The sequence below is a fragment of the Arachis ipaensis genome, chromosome B05 (genome assembly GCF_000816755.2).
Source record: "Arachis ipaensis cultivar K30076 chromosome B05, Araip1.1, whole genome shotgun sequence".
In the NCBI taxonomy this organism is placed as follows: domain Eukaryota; kingdom Viridiplantae; phylum Streptophyta; class Magnoliopsida; order Fabales; family Fabaceae; genus Arachis; species Arachis ipaensis.
Window position 1 is genome coordinate 101,813,999 of NC_029789.2, and position 7,671 is coordinate 101,821,669.

Below are 7,671 nucleotides of genomic sequence, written 5' to 3' on the forward strand. Positions count from 1 at the left end.
TGGGTTTTCAAATATGAATAATAAAAGTAACTCTTGGCTAGACATGGGAATTGGGGTCACTATCCTTGTCTAATAACCATATCTTGACAATTATGAGGAACCAAACTCATTAAGTTTACTTCTATACTTGAAGTATGTTAAATGGTTTAGTCAACATCAACCCATAAGGTCCAACCTCACTACTAATTAACCTAGTAGTAGGCTAGTGTCAATGGCTATCAAATTGACCACTAAGGGTTCCCAAATCATCAAATCCATTAGACCCAATAACTCAAGTTTACCTAATTCCCTTAGCCTAGGCCAAGAGTAAAGAGAACTACTCCATAATTAAAGGAAACATTTCATCAAACACATGGTAAGCATTAATAAAAGTCATATTCAATTTGCAATTAAATTGGAACTAACAAGTACCCACTAACAATTATCAACATACAATTACTCAAACAACACAATTAATCATGAAAATCATCAATGTAACATTAGCAATTCAAGGTTCACAACATTCATGAAATGGGTATAAAATGACAATTGATAAGAAATTATAAAACTAACACAAGATCTAAGCAAAATTATACTAAGGAATTCAAATTAAGCAATTAAACTAGTAATTAACAAGATCCAATTCAGAATTCAACAAGGGGAGATCAAATCAAAGCTAGATCTAGAGAAGAACAAGGGTTTCTCTCTCTAGAAGAACAAGAACCAAAAACTAGCTAAAAATTGTGTCTAAGTGTAAAATGAATGATCCCCCCCTTTCCCCTAGCATCCTTGGGTCTTTTCCATGTAGAAACAGCTTGAATTTGGGCCTCTTGAGCCTCAGAAATCACCAGGCACGATTTTTTTAACGAGGTCATGTGCAGCTTATCACGCGTACGTGCCATGCGTGCATGCGCGCCAATTGTTTTTGTGATCCACGCGTGCGCGCCATGTACGCGCGCGTGCCGGTGTGGATTTTCCTAATCTGCGCGGATGCGTCCATCCTTGCGCGCCGCTTCCAGCTATCCACATCCACGCGTGCACGCGAGGTGCGCGTGCGCGCCCATGCTGGAATTCCCAAAATCCAAATCTTCATGTTTCTTCCTCTTGTGCATGCTTTCTTTCTCTCTTCTAGGCCATCCTTGCCCTATAATTTTTGAAATCATTCAACAAACATGTCATGGCATCGAATGGTAATAGAAGTGGATCAAAATAGAGAAATTTTAAGGAAAAAGAATAATGTTTTTCATCATGAAGCAATATTAGGAAGAGAACACAAAACCATGAAATTCTTGTGAATATGTGTGAGAAAAATTGACAAAAACCCCCAAATTCTATACAATATAAACCACAAAATTGGGGTTTATCAGCCTCTCGACAAGTGCTTCTTTAATGTCACTAGCTTGACACTTGATTGTTGAATCTTCTTCCTCTTCTTCCAGTTGGTTAAGAGAAATGTCTCCAAGGAGGGAAAGGTGAAAATTAGTGCCCTTGATATAAATTCTTCCGAACAAGCTTTCTTTTATTGTGATTAACTTGATTCACCATGCTTGTTGGTGTAGAGGTTGGATTATTTTTTTTTACCTTCTTATTTTCATGGATATTTTCTTCTGTTTCTTGGTCACAATCCCCTTTTCAGTGCTTTCCTTGGTTTTCTTTACTTCTTTGATTTCAAAATTTGGGTGTTGTGTGATGGTTAGAGTGTACCCTTCATCAAGAACTTTGTGAATTGGTGGTTCAATAAATTCACTCTCTATGCCAGTCTCTACTTAATTAGAGTGTAGATTCCCATAATTTTTTTCATCACTTACAACCTCCTTTGTTTGTGCATCTTCCTTCTTTATTTTTGCATCTCCCGCTTCTTCCATGTGTAAGGGTGGAAAGTTCTCTAATTCCTTGGAGTATAAACTCCTTTGATTGATTTCCTCACTTTCTTTTATAGGATCTTGCATTATATCTCTTGGGAAGATATTTGCTTGTTCTTCTTTCTGGGACTTGATAATTGACTGCACATGTTTCTCTATATTTTTGACACTCGTCTTTATGTCATGTGTAACAACCCTAGTTTCTAGAAATTAAATAATTAGTTATTTGTGATTTATTTTATTTGATGATAATTTTATTTTAAGAAAATTATTTTACTAAAAGTAATTAAATGGGATTTCATCATAATTGGAGTTTAAATAAATTAGAATTTTTATATAATCTTTATTGGATATTTGGTATAATTGAAATTATAATTTTGGTAATTGAAAAATAAGAAAGAATTGTATAATTTAATTTAAATAAATTCTATTTTGAATGAATTATGTTATTAATTTGAACTCCTAGGAATTAATTTACTAGAAATGATTAGATTAATTTTTATAAACACTTTATGTTTAAGTCAATTAATATTTATGTACCATTTTTATTATAATTAATTATTTTATAAATTGAAATTAAAGTTTCGGAGATAGAAAAATAATAGAGATTTATATGATTTAATCTAGAAAATTGATATTTGAATTTAAATTGTACTTTACAAAATATAATTAACATGTTCATTTTATATTTTAAATTAGAAATGATTGATTGAACTTAGCAATATGATGATAAGTAATGTTCCTAAATATTTTTAATAGAGTACATTTGATTTTAAAATTACTCTACCCTTTAATTTTATCAAAATATCTATTCATATCTATCCATATTCTTTTATAAAATCACTAATTCCTAAACCTAAATTCCCAAAGTGAATCAGAAACCCTAATTCCCAAATTGGAAACCCTAATTCTTCCCAAACCTAGCCGCCGAAACCCTACTCCAATTGCGCTCTTCTCAAACCCAGCAGCCGTGATACCAACCTTTCCCTTTCTCAAATCAGTCGCAACAGTAAAGGGGGAAGGGATGCAAAAGAAAAACGGACCGAGAGAGAGGAGGCGGAGCTACGATCAGAAGTGGAGGTGAGCCACGCTGCTGCCTCCGTTCAGCCCACCGCCACTGCGCCGTCTTTGTCGCAGCCACTCCCGCCAGAACTCATGCCGCCGATTTGTCGCTCGAGGAGCCGCCATTTTTGCTCGTCGTTTCCCCCCAGAGTCGTCGCCGTCGAGGGCCAGCAGAGGAAGAGAGAACGACCGCGAGCCAGGTTCACCAGCGAGGAGAGGGACTGTGGCACGTCACCGTTGCGACTCATTTCACGACCATCACGGCGAGGGCTCTGTTGCCATCGTCCCAACGTCGCCGTTCGTGCCCCTTTGTCGCCGTCGCTGTTCTGCCCGGCGTCGCCAGTGTTGAGGTCAGCCACTCCACTACCACCGTCGAGCCTTGTTGGAACTGGTGTTGCTTCTGGAGGTTTGGAAGGGAGGCTTGCTCGGATCTGCTTCTGGTCTGGTTCTCGCAGTTGTGGGAGTCTCTGCTACCATCAGAGCTGCCATTGAAGTTATTGATTTGGTTCCAATTCCTCCATTTTTGAGACCGTGAGCTTTAATCCTTACTCTGCTTCTATCCTATTCCTATGTCTTTCACCTGTTCTAACTAAGGAAACCTATGTTTTTGTTCAGTGCTGCTACTCTATTTTCCCTGTTTACTGCTAGAACTATCATAGGGGATACTGTTGATGCCATCAGGAAACTGTTAGAGCTGCTGTTGTTGCTGATGCAAGTTAGAACGAAATTGGAGTCACGTTTAATTTTGTGGGTTTCGACTAACTGAGGTAGGGGATTTATTTTAAAGTTAAACGTTTTTAATTTAGAATGCCTACAAAGTTATTTGGATAAGTGCAAATGGTTAACAATGGTTAAGAATTTCTTAATTGACATGAATGACTTGAAATGCATTTGAAATTAGTTAGTTAGTTGTGATTATTCTGAGCTGTGACTGGAATTAGATGCTGTTGTGAACAATTAATTTTACAAGGTTAACTTTGGTTAATGCTATGACTGATTTTAATGGATTTGTTGACAATTCTGATTTTATGTGATATTGCTGAATTGGTTGAAATGTGGCTGTGAATGGTGATTCATTTGATAATACTTGTTAAATTGAAATTTGAAGAGTTAACTATTGAAAAGTTGTCGTAATGATAATTGATGAGCTGAGTTAGATTTGTGTTTGGTTTGGGATTATTGTGATGATGGTTGAGGTTGTAAAATTTGGAGTAAGTTTGATGATGTGTTAGTGCTTCAATTGGATTATTGAATTCAGCTTAAGGCTGTGAATGTCTTTGGGCTTTGTTGTGAATGTTTGAAGTTGTAATTGATATTGTTTTCTCTGATATGGATGGAATTGTTGAAAAGTTCTGACTCTATGTGATTATAATGAATTAGTTGAGTTGTGTGGCTGAAATTATGATTGGAATGATTGAGATTTTTGATTGGAACTTTGGTTGAATTTGTTGATTTTGTGAGATTGAATTATAAATTGTTTGATGAGAGATTATGGTGATTTCGGTATTTTGATGGGTCAAATTGAAACTATTACTGTTGAGTTGGTTTATTGTAATGGGTTTAGTTAGTGATTAATTGAAGTTGGGCTTAAGGAATAATTGGAAGATTGAATCTTAAAATGTTGAACTAGTTACTGAAAATCTGATTTTTGAGATTAAAAGATGACTTTGGAAGTGAATCAGTTATTCAACGATAATCGAAATGATATGAGAGTAAAGGCTGAGTAAACTGTAATTAAAGTTGTTGTTGGGATTCAATTTTGGGATGTTTGAATTAACTATAGAACTAGTTAAGATTTTTCAAAGTTAAAATGTAAAACTTGATTTTCTACATTACTTTTAAATGAAGCTGGAGACTTTGAAAATCTATAACTAATTTTGTGATGATCAGAATTGCGTGAGACCAAATCTGGATTAAGCTTTGGGATATAGGAAGCTGGACTGGTGAATTTGAGGCTTTTTCATTAAGTTTATGATTTATGGTAAATTTTTGAATTAGGAATGCCAAATCTGGTTTTCTGCAGGACGCTTAAGACATCAGCAAATTGTTTCCTCTATTAAATATTCTCCAGTTTGAATTTTGAAATGGAACCAATTTTAAATGAAACTCTGGTCCTAGTACTTTAATTTCATAAGAATTTAGAATTGTTAGAGTTGTGGTTTTAAAGATATGAATTTTTAAAGTAAGATGTATTATGCAGTAAAAATCAGGTTTTGTTTTCTAAGTCAGTAACTTTGAGCCTTTATAATTTTTAATTCTGGAATTATATTGAGATGCAACCAATTGGAGGTGAAATTTGAGTATGGTTAGTATATATGATTTAAATTTCAGGGTTTTCCATGTTTTAATCAGTGAGTTATGGGACTTGGAAGAGGTTGTGTTCAATGATTTGTAAAACAGATTTCAGCAGAAAATTACTTAACTTTCAAGCTACGTAAATCCTTCATTAAAAATGGTATGACCCTGGAACTAATTGAGAAAGAAATTTGGATAAGTTATGTTTAACCACATTAATTTTGAAGGTTGTTGGATTTAATTTGGATTTTATATGAAATTTCGAATGTTGTACGCTGCTGCTGTCTTCTGGTTTTAAGGCACTATAGAGCAGTCACGGTTTTGCTTATATTCCCGAAGCTAGAGCTAGCGAAAAACTGTGATTTTTAGTTTAATAGGAAGCTTAATCCGAGACGGATGCGTGGATATAAGGTTTACATAATTCCGAATTCGTTTGATATTTTTAAAATAAAACTGAAATTAGACTGCCGATGTTGTTTTGATGATTACTTGGATATGGAATTTGAGAAATAGATTTTCTATACTATTATCAAATGTTTTTGAGAATTTATTGTTGTGGCAATTGTTGAGAAAGGTTTGATGAGATATTGAGAAAGAGGGAACCCGTAAGGGTGGTTAAGTCCGAGTTTTAGGGGAGGTGCTGTCAAAATTTTATAAAAATCTGAGGTTTTATTCGAAAAGTCATTTTAAAAGATTTGAACTTGAAAAATTATATTATTTGTGTTTTATCTAAATAAGATAAGAATTGTACTATTTTGAATTTGGAATTATCAAGGAAAGGTTTATGTTTCAAGTTTGAATTATTAAAGAAAGGAATTATGTTTTGAATTCAATTTAATACGAAAAGAGTTATGCTTTGGGCTTGAAATAAAGGATTACTTTTCAGGAGTTTGGTGAATTTTATAATATTTGAATCCGAATGGTAAAGAGAAATGGTTTGAGCCAAGATATTGTAAAAGTGAAAGATGTAAAGTTTGTATAGTATGATTGAACAGAGAAAGAAAGAGGTATTGCATAAGAATGTCAAAGTGATGATGAATAATGAGAATGAGAATGATTATGTGATGATTTGTTGCTTAAGGCAATCCAAGAGATATTTATTTGTTGCTTGAGGCAACCCAAGAGATGTGTTTATTCATTTGTTGCGTTATGGCAACTCCTGAGATATTTGTGTGATCATCTGCTACATTGAGGCAATCAGATAGATAGTGATGTGACCATTGAGAACGCTTTCTTACGGTACAGTTACATATTTTATTTCTGTAAGGCAGAGGGGTTATTTCTTGCTACAGAAGTACCGTGACCACCTGTTCCATTTCTGTAGTGGCAGAGGGGTTATTTCCTGTATACAGAAGGTGTGTCGGTATACATCCCTGCAGTGACAGATGTGTTATTTCCTGCGTGCAGTGGACCCTGTGGTGGCAGAGGGGTTATTTCCTGTACACAGGGGTATAGCCAATAGGAAAGTCTTACCTGGTCAGAGGACTCTGGGTAACGTCGGGAGCGGGTATGTAACCGACAAATGAGCTCATTACCTGCACTAGGGCTAGACATGCATAATCCTTGTTTGCGCATCTGCATTTGATTGTGTTTGCTTGTTTTATTTCTTTGTAATTGTGTTGCTTGTCTTGTGATTTGTTTGTATGTTGAATTAAATATCTTGCTTGTACTTTTAGTTTCTGAATGTTTTAAAGAGATTAATAATTGACGTTATGATTAAGAATTAATTAAGTGGCTGAAAAATGATTGATATAATTAATCTTGTCATTGAGATCTGTTTTGAGTTTAGAGTCTTCGAAAGAGGTGATCAATTAGTTAAAGTAAAGCTAAGAGTATATTCAAAAGGTTTGATGAAATATAGCTTTCTTGAGTATGTTAATTATTTGTATTTTATTTCATTACTTTTACGGCATTCCCATTCCCTACTGAGAACGTGTGGTTTGTTCTCACCCCAAAATCTTCCACCCTTTCAGTGATACAGGTTCGAAGATTCAGTTTGAAGCTACGGGCGATTCTAGAATTCATTTATGAGTTAAGTTTATGACTTGAGTTTCTTTCATAGAATTCCCTCGCCTTTGTAGCTTTAGTTTTTATTTTATGCAGAGGGATAGAAGTTGTACCTGAATTTTATTTAAACTCTTTTGTATAATATTTATTATTACTAATAATTACGTGATTATTATTACTGGGTGATGTTTGCTATATGATTTTAATTAATAAAAACAAAATTTTTCCTGAAATTTTCTATAAAAGTAAATCGTGATATCAAACTAAAGGTTCAATAGTAAATAGTTAATAAAGGAAAGCAGGTTAGTAACGCCTTACTTTCGGTACGATCATGACGTTCTGGAAGTTGGGTCGTTACATCATGTATGAATTCTTTCATGAGAAGCTCAAGATCTGATGGTACTTGATATGAATAAGGAGACGATGGCTCTTGATATGAATAAGAAGGAGATGATGATTCTTGATA

The 7,671-nt window shown here is 34.5% G+C and overlaps 1 long non-coding RNA gene across 1 annotated transcript; it reads left to right on the plus strand.

The window, feature by feature from the left end:
- Positions 2,600-7,312, plus strand: LOC110272234. Its single transcript, XR_002363291.1, has 3 exons — positions 2,600-3,434; positions 3,519-3,670; positions 7,172-7,312. It is a non-coding gene; the product is annotated as an uncharacterized LOC110272234 (long non-coding RNA).